Genomic DNA, 19,160 nt, shown 5'->3' with positions numbered 1-19,160 from the left:
AAGAAAGGCAAGAAGAAAATGCACTCCCAGCAATTTGTCTCGTTCAGTGGTGGGGAAAAAGCAAGAGAAATTGGTGAATGGTACTGTTGTTAATAGTAATGTCGGAAGGTTTTTTTAGTATAATGCAAGGTGAGTGGAAATGATTCTGCCCTGAAATTTAACTTCTCATGTTCAAAATGGTTAGAAAATATTTCACGTGAAAGGAGGAGAATCATTTGGGGAGGGGAGAGAAGGAGTGTGCGCTTGGATTTTTCTCTCTCCAAATTTGCTAGCAAGGTAACTACAGCTATGGCATTATTATAGTCTTTTGCTAATTTGACAAGGTCATATCATGTGGTGCTGTCTGCATGGCAAACAATTACCAAAGGTTGTTGAGGCAGCTTCTGTGCTATGAATCACTAAATCATTAACTTCTTTGTCACTGAAAAAGTATCCTAGCTACTAGCCTGTCTCAATCAATATCCCCAGACAGAGTATCTGTGTCCTTTTTCTTTAATCTCCCCAAGGGGATGACTCAACCATTGCAGCACTTCCAAATCACTCAGCTAATGGGCACACAAGTGGGGACCCTGATTGTCCCTGACACCAACACAACCACTTTTCTTCTTTGCATATCAATGCCATATATCTCTGTCGCAGAGGAGGCAAATTGAGTTATGGAAATGCTAAGTCTGCTTCTGAGACTACATTATATCAAATTTGGGGCCTGCAGACTTGATTCTGTTTAACATACCTGAGAATTTTAATATCCTCCTGAAAGCAGTTGTTTGTCATTCATTGTTAAAGCTGTCTTGAGTCACATGATTTAAAAATCAGAAGAAAAACACTGCCCCTCTCTTGCTCCTGCTCAACATTTTCAATCCCAGATAACTGTTCATGAATATGCTTGCCTCCCCCCCCCCACCCACCCACCCAATACATTTGTTTACCTAGGGAAAGATAAGAAATTCAAAGAAGAGAGTGAGACAAGGAGATATGGAAATTGATGACGGATCCTACAAATATATGTATGCAGTGCACTGAAAGTGTATGATTTGATTGCCTAAATTCATCCCCTTGCATGCATAAGTGAGAAATTAAAGGAAGCAAAAGGACACAGTGAAGGTAAAAGATTGTAGTAACAACACCCTCTAGTGGCGCTTGAGGATGAAAAAGTGCAAAGATCTCTCAAATGGTTTCATTATTTCACATAGAACTGGCCATTTGTGTATCACGTTACTTTGCATTAAGATCATATATGCATACCTAAATTAATTAATTGAATTTTAAATTTCTAGCCTGACTACACTTTCACATCTTCTGAAATTCAGTTTTGACATGGTATGTATGTAAAGCGAAAGTATACCAGGCATGGGCAAACTTTCTAACTTGGAGGACATATGCTTAGCTAGCATAGAAGGACAAAGGACAAAGGGGTAGAAGGGAAGGATGGAAGGAGAAAAAGGAAGAGAGGGAAGGAGGGAGGAAAGAGGGAAGGAAGGAAAAAAGGATGAAAGGGTAGAAGAAAAGGAGTAAGGGAAGGGAGGAAAGGGAAAAAAGGAAGGAGAAAGAGGGAAGTAAGGAAGGGAGAGAGGGAAGGAGGAAGGAAAGAGAGAGAGAAGGAAGGAAGGATAGGATAGGAAAAGAGAGGAGGTCCTGAGAAAAGAGCCCCAAAAGCCCAGGCTTGGGTTTGCCCATACCATACACTACCGATTGAGCTACAACCTCTTTTAGTAAAGGTTTTCCCCTGACGTTAAGTCCGGTCATGTCTGACTCTGGGGGTTGGTGCTCATCTCCATTTCTAAGCCGAAGAGCCGGCGTTGTCCGTAGACACCTCCAAGGTCATGTGGCCTGCATGGAGCGCCGTTACCTTCCCGCCGGAGCAGTACCTATTGATCTCACATTGGCATGTTTTCGAACAGCTAGGTTGGCAGGAGCTGGAACTAACAGTGGGCGCTCACTCCGCTCCAGGGATTTGAACCTGGGACCTTTCTGTCTGCAAGTTCAGCAGCTCAGTGCTTTAACGCACTTTGCCACTGGGGCTCCCACCTCTTTTACAACCTCTTTTACCTATTTAAAAAAAAGACATAGTTACTGGAAATCCTTAATCCTGTGCTTTGCAAATACAGTCAGAATTTAATATTTGCGGTTTTGACATTTGCAAAATTGATTATTTGTGGATTTGATTAATGTATTCTCTCTAGGAATCTCTAGGTCTCCCAATGTGAAGTTGACCATATGTTATGTTAGATGAGAGATTTGTATAGAGAAGCCTTTTCTAGACATTTGTAGGTCCTTCAGCATGATTTCTAGAGAAGTGTTGTATCAGGTAAAAAAAATAGTGGGTTTTTTTGTTCATAATTTTTCCATTTTTTGTGGAGGTCCTGTGTCCCTAAACCTTGAGAATTTGGAGAGCCCAATGTATTAGTCAAATATAAGTGACATTAAAATGCAGTGCATTGTCTATCAAAATGCAAGAAAGAACCGAAACCCAAATTATCATGTTTTCTAGTGAGTCCAGTTACAACTCCCAGTTGGGACATTTTGGCTTCTACGGAGAGTTCAGGCTTGAGTTTCCCCATTTATTGGTCATTTGGGCAGCCCATGGTCTCTTTAGAACTCTATTCCACACAACACTTTAAATAAATACATTCCTTTCTGATCAGATTTCTTCACCTTCCAGCTTACATCAAAATACATAGAAAATTGGGGAATGATGGCATGGATAATTATGACTTTGGTATTCAATTTTATATCTTTTTAACAGAATATCTTATCCACTTCCTTCATATTTAGTCTTCTAAGACCTAGTCGTCTTCTGGGTTCTTAACTACAATCTCAGTTTTGATGATAATCCAAATCTTTGTGCCACCTTCTTTGACTTTCCTCAATACTCATTCTAAGTCTTTGCTATTTTCTTCTAGTAATATGATTAATTTACATATCTGAAATTGTTAATGCTGTATCCTCCTGCCTTCTGCCAAATCTTATCTAGTTCTGTGCATAAATTAAACAGATAAGATGACACAATGCAGGCTTGCCTGCCAATGGGAAATCATTCTCATTCCTCATATTATTTTAAAGTGGGCTCTTGTCCTCAGTATAGGACAGTTAGTATTGTGACATGCACATTTTTTTAAAGTGACTTCATGATTTGCACAATCAGATTTTGCATGACTCTATAAAGCATTTAAGTTCTTTGGTGTACCCCATTATGCAACATATGTTTGCAATATTATCCCTAATGTTTCTTCCTTTTCTGAATCTAACTTGGACATCTGGAATTTCTCACTCTCTATAAGGTAAAAGTTGTGAAAATTAGAGCATTACTTTGCTTGCAGTCAGTTTTAAAATGCACAGTTAGACACATTGTGCTACTATTTGAAAGACAATGGCCATTATCCTACATTTAGCAGATGTTGCATAACACAGCATCTCCTTGTCAGCCCCAGAAGACATCTTTCAAAGATCTTGAAGCATGCTGTCACAGATGTCTTCAGGCTAGGAAAATGATCAAGCTGCAATGGTATACAGTTCGTAAGTGAAGGACGAGAGCCTATTTTTTTGCTTCTGAATGCACTGAAGATCCAGGAGAGCAACATTGGTTTCTTTTTCCAGCTGCAGAACTGCAACCCAGGGCCTGGTGCTATCTGGGTGCTCACTTTCCAGCCAGAATAAATTGCGGAGACACTGTGCTCTGCACTTGACAGTGTAAAGGAGACAGTGAATATCATATGTACCAGTCAAAAATGCAATACATCTGTTCATGTAGAAACAACATTTATTGCTGTTTATTAAACTTCTTTCATAATCCTCTTACTTATAAAGTTCCTCTATGTATCATGATGTGAATATATATATATATATATATATATATATATATATATATATATATATTGAATCAATTAATATTAGGTAACCTTCTTTTTAAAAAATTGTGCATAATTATTGCCGTGGAATGCAGCAAAAATAAATTAAAAGGTGGTCGTAATTTTGATGCAGTTCACCTCCAAGAAATATAGATAAGGGGTTGCTGTAATCTTGTGGTAATTTATACTAAAAAGCCACCTATCTATTCATTTTACTTGCTTGAAATATTGTGATAGGAAGGAAAAATGTTTGCGAGACACTGCATACAATTAGGGAGCAAATTCCTAAACCCGTGTGCTAACTCTGCTGCCGGCACAGCATCTGAGTCTGAATTGGAATCTTTGATGACCAGAACAGGCTACTACAATGAGCTCTTTGAAAAATCCTGCAACGTCCCAGTTTAGTTACTGAAATGTTTCCACAATTTATTTTTCTAGGATCTCTTCCATGACTGCTTGCTCATAAAGACAAGGCTGTCGAAGGAAACTGGTCCTTTTGTAGAATGAGGTGGGGGGGAGAGCTTGTACTGTTAGCCTATAGAATGAGCTTCAAGTTAAATAAGCTATTTTATCTTTAAAAAAAGAAAAAAAAAGAATCACATTCTTAATATGAAGCAGCTACTCTACTCAGGAAATGAGGAGTTCCCCCACTTTTTGGTGCACACATATTAGGTTAGAGGTTGGGGGTGGAGAGAAGTATGCCTGTTCTTGCTGCAGTTTAACCTTTATCCCCTATCAGTGGTGGTAACATTTTTGTTTTGCAAGGAATCTGATATGTTGTTTATTGAAGCAAATAGCATGTGTTTAGTTTAGTTTCTAAGGGCAAACACTTTTATTTAATGTTAGTGTAAATAAGATTGATTTTCTACCCTCTATATTTTCTGCTTGAACTACAGGTACAGTAAGAACGCAGGAGAGAATGTCAAACGATACACATGGTAAGGCATGCTATAAATCTTATAGCATGCACATAGACATGTCTTATAGTATACATCCACAATTTGATTATTGCATTCACAGCAGACTGTCTGTTTATACACACACACACACACACACACACACACATACACACCTTATATGCCATATACTCATATACACAGTTTTCAGATACTGTCATGGTTGGGAGATAGATTAATATTTATTTTAGGTACGTGATGTGGCAGTGGCAATTTTTTGCTTTTCCACATGGGGACTGTGGTGGCCATTTTTAATAGGGGCTTACTCTTCAAACCTTGGCGAAGATTGCATTCTTTAGGTTTTCCTACATTACTGCCGAATGTCATTAGGCCAAAAAGAAACCAAGGGAGGAGGGATAGCTTCCTTCCTTTCTCCAGTTTGGGCAAGTAGAATGGGAACGTTGCTTTCAATCCCCACCATGCTGAAAGTTGCCTCGCCTTTTCCTTTTGTCACTATAGCCATTCTAGGTCCCTAATAGAAGCAGGCTGTGTTCCTAACTCTTTCCACTTTTTTCAGGCTGCATTCTCATTCTTTTTTCTCATTTAAATACCTTTCCCTATCTCTACATCTATAGAGATATGGAAAGTTAGGGAAACTTTAAAAAATCAAGGATGCAGTTTACAACTCTCCTCCCATTGTAACTCCACAAATAAACAGACCGTCTTCTTTTCTTTAGCTCATCCTAAGCATGTTCCCTCTATGCATTTTTAAAAAGTAAAGAAAATATTTGTTATGTACCCCCACGGGTTGTAGCATAATCCATAATTTTGGCTCTAGACGTATTTGTGAATATAGTAAATAGCTCAATGCTGTTCAAATATCACTTTTTGTATATTCATTTTGGGGAGCCATCAGTTCCTTTTCTACATGTTTTTGGTATATGCTTCACACCAGTACTTGTTTGTACATTTGTAGCATATTACATCAATATTTTAAAAGAAAAAGTTAACTTGTGCTGAACAAATTGTTGTCACAGTTGGCTCCAAGGCTTTTTGCTTTCACATTAGGAAGGCGTTTTGTCTCTGGTTTTCCCCCCTGTCTAGTTGATATTTGATGCTGCTGCTTGAAGAAATAGTAGTAGACCATTATACTATAATCACAGGCTTGAGAGGAGTTGCTTTTTTCTCAATTTATTTGTTCTCTCTAGCTGTTGACCTTTAAGTATTAAAACAAAATCAGCGTGTTGAAAGATGACCTGTATATAAACCCAGAGTCCCAATGATGCTTAAAATTCATCCCAGTTCTCTTCGGAATGCTGCTGTTATGAAGTGAACTCTATAAAGAAGCACTTAAATGAACAGTGTGTATGTGTGTGTTTTCCTTCCTAAAGGAAAAAAAACTAACACAGAGAACAAAAACAAAATAAACTACTAATCTACTAAATTCCAATGACAAGGAAAATAGAGGAGTGGCAGGTTTATTGTGGGGTGATTTATAAACTATTTTTTATAATGAACACAATATATATGATCAGCTGTCATTTGATGTAACATTTTCTCAGGTAATATTGAAGAAGGGAAGAAAGAGAAGTATTCTGAAAAAAATACCAGTGCCTGTCTCCTAGGGATTACTACCCAGGCTGGTAAGATTGACGGATCTATGACATGGAGATAGCAGTTGGCAGAGTAATGAATTCTTGAGATAGAACAACAACAGTATTTTCCTGATAGGGGATATACTATATATACATTGGTTTGTAAGAAGATAGCATAAACATAAAGGCTTAGGATAAATGCTTTCCTCTGATAACATTTCCATTGTTTGACCTTCATTACTACTTAACAAGGTAATAGCAGCTGCAACAACATTTAGAAAGAGGTGAGATTTCAGGAAAGATTCAAAATACTTTTACATTGAATTTTATTTATTTATTTATTTCCAACATTTATATCCCACCCTTCTCGCCCGAAGGGACTCAGGGCGGCTTAAAACAAATGGCAACAAATTCAATGCCTACACATAGTTAAAAATCATAACAGTACATAGAATCAATTAAAAACTATTAAATACAATATAAAAATTTAAAACATATGGTTGGATCCATTCGTCCAAGAAACATCATGCTGTAGCCATAACATTGTCTTGTTTTATGAATCTGTCAGTTTTACTAACAAGTGCTGTTAAATACAGTGAAATTTTCTTACTCCATATTCTCTTAACTCATCATAAATAATATGAAAATTTGATACTTTTTTCTGGCCCTCCAACTTCTGCAGTGGTTCAAAGTGTCATGTTTATGCTATATAAATAGTATTTATGTTTGTTTGAAGTTTTACTCTTTCCCAGAACAATTTGGATAAAAGACACTCTTATAAATGGTTGTATTAAATATCTGCTGGTGTGAAAATGAAAAGAGATAGGTTTTCCCTTTGGGGGAAACACAATTTTTTTTAAAAAAAACACACACACACACACCAGGAGATTGGTAAATGAACAGGCTTTGCCAACCCAGATTCCAAAAAGAAGATGTAGCAAGAAGGTTCCCAAGAGAAATTCGTAAGGTGTACACTCAAAGTGATGATATTTATTTAAGGATTTAGGTAATGCATAGAGTATATATAGAAACACTTCTGCCTGCAGATGGACAGGCAGAGAGATCAATCTGCTTTCGCTTTTCAATATACTGTAGTCTTTGTCCTTGCAACAGACCAATATTGTTTTGAAGGACTACCAGACGGAGAAGCATCATCATATCAACCTTCTTGTTTATTCAAAAAACAATTCAGGTATATTAACATTGTAGCTTTTTCTTCACAGTAACATAATGATCACAACACAAATAAATAAAATATCTTATAGAAGGAGGAAGTATATTAAAAACTCTCTAAACTTTCAGAAATAATAAAAAAAAGAGACTGGCAATAATGACACAGTATTATAGTTATAATAATAATAATAATAATTTTATTCTTATATCCCGCCCCATCTCCCCGGAGGGACTCGGGGCGGCTTACATGGGGCCATGCCCAGACACGACAGCACAAATCAGATAAAACATTAAACCGAGCAGTAAAACTTCAACATGATTAAAAACAGTCATAAAAGTCAATATACACAATAATATTAAAATCCCGATTTGGGTCAAAAGATCCAGGCCAAGGTGCAAAGCAATATCAAGTTATAGTTCTGCAGACCATGACAATATTGATATCCTACAGTGGTGCACAAGCTCTCAAATCTATAAATTAGTGACTTTTAAAATTAAAATGGAGACTGCTGAGATAAATACAGTGTTTCATAAACAGAATTATTTTGTTTCTACTTTCTCCTTCGGTTTTCACACTACATCACAGCAGATTTTGAGCAGAGGTGCCATGAGTTGTAAATGGCATAGTTAATCTGTCGTTTGGATGACAATTGTTCCATTAGTGGGAGGCCACCAGATTTTCAAATAAAATCAAGCACACAAACAAGTCACAGTGTAAGTGCACACACATTTTTTTACTGAGGTACATTATCCAGTGTAATGATGCTCAGTATAAAAAGGGATGCTGCTCTTTCTTCCAGGTAGAAACTCTATTGATTCCAAAACCAGCTGAACACAATTTAGAAATTCTAAAGCTGTGGGGGAAAAAATGAAGACAAGATAATGTATTATCTCTCATTGTTATTTCCATGGAGAAGACACCTTTTGAGGAGGATGGTTTCATTAATCATGGAGGCTCTTCATGGTTTCAGGAACACTAAAAAAATCAAAATTTCTGACTGCAGGTAAAACCTCCACAGATGAAAGACACTTTCCTCTCCAGAAAATTATCCTCTGTGTGTGGAGGGCAGAAGTGATGGATGAACTGAATGTAATGGGAGGAAGTGGTCTTTGGGCAAGTGTTGGTTCAGTTTGTTAGATTGGTTTGTTCATATTTGATTATATGAGTTCTCACACTGGTTGGGATAATTCTGTTTTTCTGATTTATATTGTGGTTGTCATTATTATTGCTGTTAGTCATGATGGGCAAAGTAGCTAAATCTGTATTGCAGGCTGGGGCTGATGAACACCCCCACACACCTTTAAGCTATGCTTCATTAGGCTTTAACTCATAGGTAGGATAGGACTCATAGGTGGGATTTTGTTGTTGTTTATTCATTCAGTCACTTCCAATTCTTTGTGACCTCACAGACCAGCCCACACCAGAGCTCCCTGTTGGCTGTCACCACCCCAGCTCCTTCAAGGTCAAGGCAGTCACTTCAAGGATACTATACATCCATCTTGCCCTTGGTCAGCCCCTCTTCCTTTTTCCTTCCATCTTCCTTTCATTTTCATGCTTCATTAGGCTTGAACTCATAGGTTGGATAGGGCTCATTGGTGAGATAGGAAATCAGTTTTGGAACCAACTGTCCCCACTGGGGACTGGCAGGTGACATGAAAGATCCCTCTCCATCATATTAGTGTGGATCTGGAGGCAGTGCTTGCATCTTCAATTCTCTCATCAAATTCTTAGTGATTCTAGTGATTTATTCAATCTTATTACCTATTGCATTACATTTTCTCCCATTGGTTTCCCACTTCGTAGATTCTGTTAAATGCTAATTCATGAAATGTGGCTCTGAATAAATAATTTTTATGTCATGTCTCTTATTTGTTCCTCTTATTTGCTCCATAATAAAATCTAGAAAAAAGCATCATGACTACTTGAAGTAAATCTCTCTAAAATAATGAATATTTTCATTTCACCATTCTTGAGTTTTGGCACTTGTGATCATTTAATCCCCCCATAAACACACCGGGCTCTTATTTTATCTTTTTGTTTTGTTTTGACACAGAGACTGTTATATTCTCCACAATCTCTTTCCGTAATTTCCTAATTATTGGAAAATATACCTCTGCCACCTTTAAATCTCTGTCTTTGCCCCCAAACTTCTATTTCTTTATCTGTTGTATATTAAAGAAAATCCAACTTAGGTATTGTTAAATTGATTTTTCTGATGAGTTATAAATTGGACTTTTTAAGTTGTCTCCCATTTTAAAACACAAATACACACACAAAGTTCTGTGCCACAATGGTTTCAAGTCAGCAATACTCCGTATATAAATAGCTGAACAAACTTGAAACCTGTCTTCTAGATAAAGTATAACCTTAATGCCTTGAATAACAACATATTTTCTGAGCATTTGTATTCCTTGCTTCTTCCAACAAACCTATATTCACATTTGTCTTTTGTCCTGCTGCCATGCAAGACCAATGCCTTCAAAGACCATTTTTCTCCTGTGACATAAGAAATGACATTTCTGTCTGTATCTATTTTAGACCATTAAGGAATACTTATTTCCTTCTATAGCCTTCTTTATACCCTCAAACACTCTCTATTTTACTGTGAAGCCTTGAGCCTTTGTAGTTTACTACCCTCTGTGCAACAGAAACAAGAGGCTTGCATCCCATCAAAATAGCTATATCTATTTCTGCTCATTTCAATTTTGCTGCATCCCATCCAGATTTTTATTTTTAAATCTCAAGCCAGACTGTTTTGGTAAAAGCATTCATCGTATAATACAGGGGTCCCCAAACTAAGGCCCGGGGGCCGGATGCGGCCAATCGAAGCCATTTATCCGGCCCCCACGGCACAAGGGCAGAAGGGGGTTGGGCTAAATGACCCAAGGGGTCTCTTCTTCTCTTACTATCCTTATTATTATTATTAACATTGAGGCTGGGTGGCCATCTGCCAGGAGCAATACTAATGGCTTTTGGTGCACAAAGGCAGAAGGGGATAAAACTAAATGGCCCAAGGGGTCTCTTCCAACCCTCTTTATTATTATTATTATTGTTATTATTATTATTATTAACATTGAGGCTGGGTGGCCATCTGTCAGGGATGCTTTGCTTGTGCTTTCGGTGCACAAAGGCAGAAAGGGATTGGACTCAATGGCCCAAGGGGTCTCTTCCAACCCTATTTATTATTATTATTATTATCATCATCATCATCATCATCATCATCATCATCATTATTAACATTGAGGCTGGGTGGCCATCTGTCAGGGATGCTTTGCTTGTGCTTTCGGTGCACAAAGGCAGAAAGGGATTGGACTCAATGGCCCAAAGGGTCTCTTCCAACCCTCTTTTTTATTATTATTATTATTGTTATTATTATTATTATTATTATTATTATTATTATTATTATTATTGTTACTATTATTATTAACATTGAGGCTGGGTGGCCATCTGCCAGGGATGCTTTGCTTGTGCTTTCGGTGCACAAAGGCAGAAAGGGATTGGACTCAATGGCCCAAGGGGTCTCTTCCAACCCTATTTATTATTCTTATTATTATTATTATTATTATTATTATTATTATCATCATCATCATCATTATTAACATTGAGGCTGGGTGGCCATCTGTCAGGGATGCTTTGCTTGTGCTTTCAGTGCACAAAGGCAGAAAGGGATTGGACTCAATGGCCCAAGGGGTCTCTTCCAACCCTATTTATTATTATTATTATCATCATCATCATCATCATCATCATCATCATCATTATTAACATTAAGGCTAGGTGGCCATCTGTCAGGGATGCTTTGCTTGTGCTTTCGGTGCACAAAGGCAGAAGGGGATTGGACTCAATGGCCCAAAGGGTCTCTTCCAACCCTCTTTTTTATTATTGTTGTTGTTATTATTATTAATTATTGCTCGGTGGCCAGCTATAGTCCGGCCCTCCAACTGTCCGAAGGATCGTGAACTGGCTCCCTGTTTAAAAAGTTTGGGGACCCCTGGTATAATATATGGATGGAAAATTATTTTAGACCCACATTCTTCACCGTCATTTCTCAACGCTTTCTGGAGGACTGCACGATTGCTACCGTTGTGGAACTAGAATTAGAGAGGAGGAGGAAATAGATGATAGTGTTTTCTTTAAGACAAGGAATGATTTTCCCCAAACATACCTGGGGGCAGATTAGAATGGTATTTGACCTGGTAGTCTTTCTGCTCACCTGAACTCAACAGGATTTCAACCACGTAGACTTCGTTGTCTAATAATCATATTTGTAATGAACCATATTATCAGCAGAATATATACTATTCATTATTCATTAGTCAACTGCATTATTAAATGAGTCAAGTAGATGCCATAAAGCTGTGATGCCTGGCCCAGATATGTCATCCACAATGCAACAATTGTGTTCTCTTCAAAGTATTTGATCCCTCAGTACACTAAAGATGTGAATAATTCCAATAATTTCACACTCTCTACTTAAATGTGGGCTTGGTTTTGCTAAAAGCATATTCACCATTTTCATGATGTGATGGGAAATTATATTCAGCCTTACATTACAATTTAAATATCCCACATTGGTCATGATATACAATTTGGTGCATTTCCTACTGAAAAAATAATTGTAAAATGATTGTTCTTGTTATTTGCTATCAAATTGACTTTGACTTACGGTGACATCATAAATTAGTGATATCTGAAATCCCTGGCTATCAACAGCTCTGATCATCCTGCAAACTCTCTTCTGTCATCTAACATCATATTACAGCATACATATCTTTCAGCTTTCTCAACATGGATGCTTTATCATCACCTAAAACCTAACATGGCAAAAGCAAGACTACGTATTTTTACTTCAAAACTTACACAACATGTATTCTCCATCATTATTAATAATATTACCATTATCCTGTGAAAGACATGTGTAGCTGTGGATTTTTTAAATAAAACTCTTCTTTGGTTCTTTGTCTATTAGTGAAAAAAAATCAATTTGTAGAGCCCAAATATGTTGCTCAAATGTCCTTGAAGAGATGTAGGCTGCCACATGTGTGCTAGCTTCTTTTTCTCCAGGCTCCTTAATAAGATTATGGAGAAATTAGTCAAGTGGTCAACACATCCTCACAGCAAGACAGGACCCCAACATGCCCAAAGAAGACAGTTGAAAGGGCCTCCTTGAATCTCCTCATATTGGAAAATCGTTTTCCTCCGGTATTCCATTACCAAGCAAGGTTCTGGAATGTGTGGTATTTGGGTGAGATGGATTTCCTAGATATATTTCAGTATGGCTTCAGGTCTGGTCATGGAATTGAGACAGTTTTCATATGCTGGGAAATAGACAAAGATAGAGTATCTCTCCTGGTTCTTCCTGACCTTTTGGTATTTTTGATACCATTTACCCATACCTTTTGTGCCACCTCAATAGAATGGAAGCACTGATTGAAAATGGCTAAATTTCTCTCTTTGTGGGCAAGTCAGAAGGTGGTCCTGAGTGATTCTTGTTCAACACTTTGGCCATTAGCTATGGAGTTTCTCAATATTGTCCATGCTATTTTGTATATGTGTGAAACCACAGTGAAATTTTCCAGAGCTTGGGGGTTTAGTGCCACTGGGCATTCCTTCCACTTAATTCCAGGGAAGCTGTTTCAGTTTTTAACCAGTTGATATCTCACAAATTAAAGCTTAGTCCAGAGAAAATAGTGGTCATATTGTCAGTGAAACGACAGAGTAGGAAATGGATCTGTGTTAGATGGAGAGACATTCCCATTGATACAGGGTTGCTCTTTTTGTGCACTCATGGAGTCAGCCCTGAGCGTGGATATTCAACAGTGCCCAGGAGTAAAGCTAAAACTAGTGCATCAACTCTCCTTAAGGAGAAAGAAAGCACAATATAAGTAAACAAAATGATAATAATAATAATTGGGTGCCATGCCAAAAGATCTCAGCCAGCATTTGGAAACAATAGACATTGACAAAATTACAATCTGCCAACTGCAAAAGGCCACTCTACTGGGATCTGTGCACATCATCCGAAAATACATCACACAGTCCTAGACACTTGGGAAGTATTCGACTTGTGATTTTGTGAAACAAAATCCAGCATATCTTGTTTGCTGTGTCATATGATAATATATTAATAATAATATCTAAAGGAAAGTGAAAAACCTGCTTTGATTGAAGTCAAAAATCAGAAACTCCTCAAAGCACAACAGTCAAAAAAAAATCAGTACAAGAAAATTACACTACAAACTAGAGCTGACAGCTGGCACAACAAAGCATTGCATGGACAGTTCCTTGACAAAATTGAAAGAAAGGTTGATAAGGAGAAGACCTGGCTATGACTCACGAATGGGACACTGAAGAAGGAAACAGAAGGCCTGATTCTTGCAGCGCAGGAGCAAGCCATCAGAACAAATGCAATTAAGGCAAATATTGAAAAATCAGCCAGTGACCCAAAATGCAGATTGTGCAAGGAAGCTGGCGAAACTATTGATCATATTCTCAGCTGCTGTAAGAAAATCGCACAGATGGACTACAAACACAGGCACAACTATGTGGCCCAAATGATTCATTGGAACTTGTGCCACAAGTACCACCTCCCAGCAGTAAAGAACTGGTGGGATCACAAACCTGAAAAGGTAATGGAAAATGAACATGCAAAAATACTGTGGGACTTCTGAATCCAGACTGACAAAGTTTTGGAACACAACACACCAGACCTCAGAGTTATGGAAAAGAAAAAAAGTTTAGATTATTGATGTTGCCATACCAGGTGACAGTCAAATTATTGAAAAACAACAGGAAAAACTGAACTGCAAAGGCTCTGGCATAAACTAGTACAGGTAGTCCTGGTGGTAATCGGCACACTGGGTGCTGTGCCAAAAGATCTCAGCTGTCATTTGGAAACAATAAACATTGACAAAATTACAATCTGTCAACTGCAAAAGGCCACTTTATTGGGATCTGCACGTATCATCTGAAAATACATTGCAGAGTCCTAAACACAGGAAGTGTTCAACTTGTGACTTTGTAATACGAAATCCAGCATATGTATCTCGTTTGCTGTGTCATATTATGTCTTTGTGTCAATTGTTGTTGTTGTTGTTATTGTTCATGTGTGCTGTGTTGTTATGTACATGTGACATAATAATAACTCCCTCTGTTCCCAAAGATGTGTGATCTAGTGACACACAAGTCTTGCTGCATCTCATTTAGATTACTGCTAGATGCTCTGCATGGAGCTGCCTCTGAGGAATATTCAGGTACTTCAGTTTGTTCAAACAAATGAAGCCAAACTGTTAACTGTTGATGCACCTATACTATAGACCAGTGTTTCCCAACCTTTGGGCCTCCAGGTGTTTTTGACTTCTAACTCCCAGAAATCCCAGCCAGCTTACCAGCTGTTAGGAACTGTGGGAGCTGAAGTCCAAAATACCTGGAGGCCCAAAGGTTGGGAACCACTGTTGTAAACTTAATGCACTTTGACACAACTTTAACTGCCATGACTCAGTGCTATGGAATCATGAGAGTGGTAGTTTGGTGGAAGCACCCGCACTCTCTGGCAGAGAAGTCTAAAGACCTTGTGAATTCATCTTGAACTTCTTACAGGAAGAAGCATTACAAACTAAAACAAACAAATAATATTTTCATGTGTTTTACTTTATTTAAAAAGGGAGCAGAGCTGGATAAATTGTATGTGCAAGTCTTGAAAAACAGAGGAACAGGCATCAGTGTTACAGAGTTGTCAGCATAGGCCTGGATGTTGGTCTGAGGTCACAGATGGTCCTACAGACATTTCTATCAGCAGTAGAGGGCCTTATGAGAATATGTCTCAAAAATAATAAGAATAATGACAAAAAAAAGTAAGAGGATATTCATCATCCTGAGAACTTTTTCAAAGGCAGTGTCAGCCTTGTAATTCAAAACAGCTTCAGAGCTGAATGCCCAAATGAAGGATTGCAAGCAGAGGTATGCAATAGTGAATATGTTTGGTGGTCTCTGTCTGGCTCACTTTCTTCCTGTCACTCTGATGCACATTTTACAGATGGTCTCCAACTGTGTCCACTCACCACCTGACAGACCAGATTCCCTTACCTTCTCTTGTTCTCCAACATAGGAAGTGCAGATGGGAGTGAATAAATATAGGGAGTGCAAATGAAATGAAAGGAAATCTCATTATGTGAGAAGTCCTCTCATGAAATGCAGGATAAAACCCCATAATTCTACACTTTTGTTGCACCCCTAGGCTGCAGAGACACCTTAAAACCACACTGGAGCCCCAGGCTATAAGTAATGCAAGCTGTTTATTGAAGATAATATGTGAAATAGCAAATCAAAGTTCAAAGTTAATAAAACAAGGTTTTAGTCTACAAGGTACGAGACACTTGAAAATCTTGAAACACCGGTCCATGAAAAACCATAAAAAGATAAACAAAAAACAATAAACTTCAATCAAGGTAGTCAAAATTAGTCCAAGGAATGGGATCATGAACTGGAACAAATAACAGGATCAAGGATTAGAACAAGAGATTCAAATGCAAGGCTTTCAGGAACAAGAACAAGAACTGGAACAAAACTCTGGAACAAAACTCAAGGCTTACAGGAACTTGGCATGAAAGTCCAAGGAAACATGAAACAAGGGTCCATGAAACAGGATCAAACGTCTCGATGAGCAAGGTTACCACCTCTGAATTCTCTCTCAGAGGCAGTTCCTCTTAAAGCAAGAATCAAGGTCTCTTTCTGTGGGAGTTTGCTCAAAATTCTTTTTCATTAGTAACCATTTGCTCTTTCTCAAAACCTCCCTTTCTTGTCTCTGTTGACATACTGCTTTCTGTCAACCTCATTATTTTTATCAAGACTAGGATGCCTATATGCCAAGTGATAACTTGACCTTGACTCTCCCAAGGAATACGGTTCAAGCTGCTTGCTTGAAATCATTGTATGCCTGCTCCCAGAATCCTCATGAACAGCAGCCTCATCTAACTCTGGCTGTCCAGAATCATTTACCTCTGGCTGCATAGGAATCCTAGGCCCCAACCCAGATTCATCTGACAGGTCAGGTGCAGATACAATCAAAGGCTGAACAGGCCCAACCTCAGGCTCACCTGCCAGCTCAGGTGCAGGCTGGTATACAACAACTACATACATAGAAAGGAGCATGTATGTGGCCATTGGAAATGAACTAATTTTAATCCAAGGGGATATTTTTTAAAAACCTCTGCCAGATAAGAGTTGTGCAGGTCCTGCCTTCTAAGAGATTATATAGCATACAGCTGACAGCAGCTTCAGCAGATTGGGCAGACATTTGATGCTCTTTATTCTAAGAGTGTTTCAGAGCTAAACGTTAAGGATACAGCCTCTGTGGCATATGTCCTCCAAGTCCAGTTCTCCCTCTCCTTTCAGCAATGGAATTTTAATGGATCCTAAATTGTATTGATCATTTGAGAACTAAGCTGTTTGTAGAGCTGATCTCCATAGGTGGGCATGAAATAAGAATATCCAGGTGGGATTAGTCATGAACTTAGTGATAAACAGAATAACATTGTCTGGAACAAGCATGTAACAGTGATCCACATCTATATCTATATGTATGTCTAAATCTGAATGCACAAACTTGTAGAAATTGTTGAAAGCTAGTGCCCTTCATATGGTTGATCTAATAAAAGACAAGCGGGCTATGTTCCTTCAGGGAAGGATTAAGATCAAACAACTGTCGTGTACTAGGATTGTATTTTGATGTAAAGAAATAGCTGGTAAATAAGCAACTTCCCATCTGGTTAAATGACAGCCTTAATTTGATTAAAGAACACTGTTCCATGTTTTTCTTCTAGCTATTCATTGGCTAGAAACATGCTGTTAATTCAAGGTCCAGCAGCAGCTAAATAACATAAAATGCCAATTTCAGTGAAAGGGCTTAATTATATCAAGCCGTTTTAGCTGTAGCAGTATAAATAATACCTAAAATATTATCCTAAAAACCAGCTCTTACTGCTTTTCAGGTAACGTCCCTGGAGTGGAATCCAACAAACAGTATTATGGATCAAAGGGGATTTTAACTTCTGAAGCTTTATAGTCTTAAGGTCAAACAAGTTGTAACAATTTGATAATTTCTGACTGCTACTAACCCAGTAATCATACTCACTTGCCCTCCGAAAGCAACTCTTTCAAAGGAGCAAAAGAGTGCAAGGTAGCGAGAATACCCCAGGGAAGCTGATTCATTAAGGTCCCATTCTTTCTGGAGCAGACACACAACACAACACAAGACACTTACAGCCTACCTTAGCTTTTATCCTCTTCATGCAGGGTAAAATTGATCACTACAAATGACTTCCAATACAAGAGAAAGATATTAGGAGGACATAGCTGATCCTTATTTTACAGTTGCTTTTGTAAAGAATGAAGTTCTATAAGTAATACATTCTTCATAAACAAATAGCAACAATAAAGTTTAAAAAATAAAGCATCCTGAGAGAAATGTGTATCTAATCACTGATTAAAGCAGGAGCCGGTGTACTTTTTTTTCATCAAGACTCCCATGCATTTTAAACAAAATGGTATTTTAAATCCCAAAAAATGCATCCAAACTATGCTAACCTGGTTTGTTCCTCCCCAAGTTTATAAAAGTCTCTTAAAATGGTTGAAAACTGGCCGAAAGGGCAACCATAAGTGACGTGACATGACTTCAAGATTATTGGCTGTGTGCTGTGGTGGCTTATTGGGAGGTATAGAAAAAAACTTGCCCCTACGACTTATGCAGTTGCCTGTCTTTGGTTTGATGGGTGGTAATACTGTTAGTGGATAATATCCCTTGGAGACAGGCATTGGCCAAGTTGGTATTAGAAGAATTAAGTATCCAGGTAAGTAGATGATATCATTTGAAACCGCAATCATATGAAAGTTTTCTTTTGTGCCTAAGACATAACAGTATTTAATTATGGCAAGTATCAAGATTTGCACTAAAAATATGCTTATTCAATTAGGAGCCTTTTCCAAGTATTCTGACTTCTTTCATGTTCCACACTCAGCTGCATTTAGGGATGCCATTGATAGATTGTACAGTAATATGAAAATAATACATCTTACATCAGCTATGTGACGATAGCCATTCAAGTGAACATTTTGAGGAGAGCCTGTCAAGCATCTGGTTTAGCTTTAAATAGTCCATGATTAACACCTTATTTATTTAAGCTGGAATGGAAGGAAACCTGACTAACTTACAATGTTGCAGCTGGTGTGCCCTAAGGGAAACACAAGAGTTCTTTTAAACATCACTTCCAAAGAATTTGATCATAGGCAACTTACAATTAAGCTCATGTAAAAAGTGGGCAATGACCTTTGCTTATAAAAATTCCAGTTGTTAGTGCCACTAGATGATTACCTCCACTATTGGGGGGGGGGGGGGGGGAGGATCAAATTACATTGGTAGGTTTATGACAGGAATTCAAGAGCAGCTCCGTGCCATTTGTATATCAATGCTGGGTTCAGCCTGCTTCAGAGGCACCCGCTATTGTTTTTAAATATGTGTGTGTTATGTGGAGATAGGTAGATGGACACAACATATATAATCTAATTGCTGATCTTATCATTTTAAGTTTCATTTTCTCTTTAACCCTACTTGTGAAGGAAACACTCATAGCATGGAAGTATAATAATGCAACAG

The 19,160-nt window shown here is 38.0% G+C and overlaps 1 protein-coding gene across 6 annotated transcripts in view; it reads left to right on the top strand.

Moving 5' to 3' along the window:
• unc5c (unc-5 netrin receptor C) overlaps positions 1 to 19,160 on the top strand; it is a 369,639-nt gene that overhangs the window by 49,103 nt on the left and 301,376 nt on the right. The gene's annotated exons all lie outside the window — the stretch shown is intronic.

The sequence above is a fragment of the Anolis carolinensis genome, chromosome 5 (assembly GCF_035594765.1).
Source record: "Anolis carolinensis isolate JA03-04 chromosome 5, rAnoCar3.1.pri, whole genome shotgun sequence".
Lineage (NCBI taxonomy): Eukaryota > Metazoa > Chordata > Lepidosauria > Squamata > Dactyloidae > Anolis > Anolis carolinensis.
Note: the sequence above shows the minus strand (reverse complement) of the source record. Positions and strands in the feature narration are given on the sequence as shown.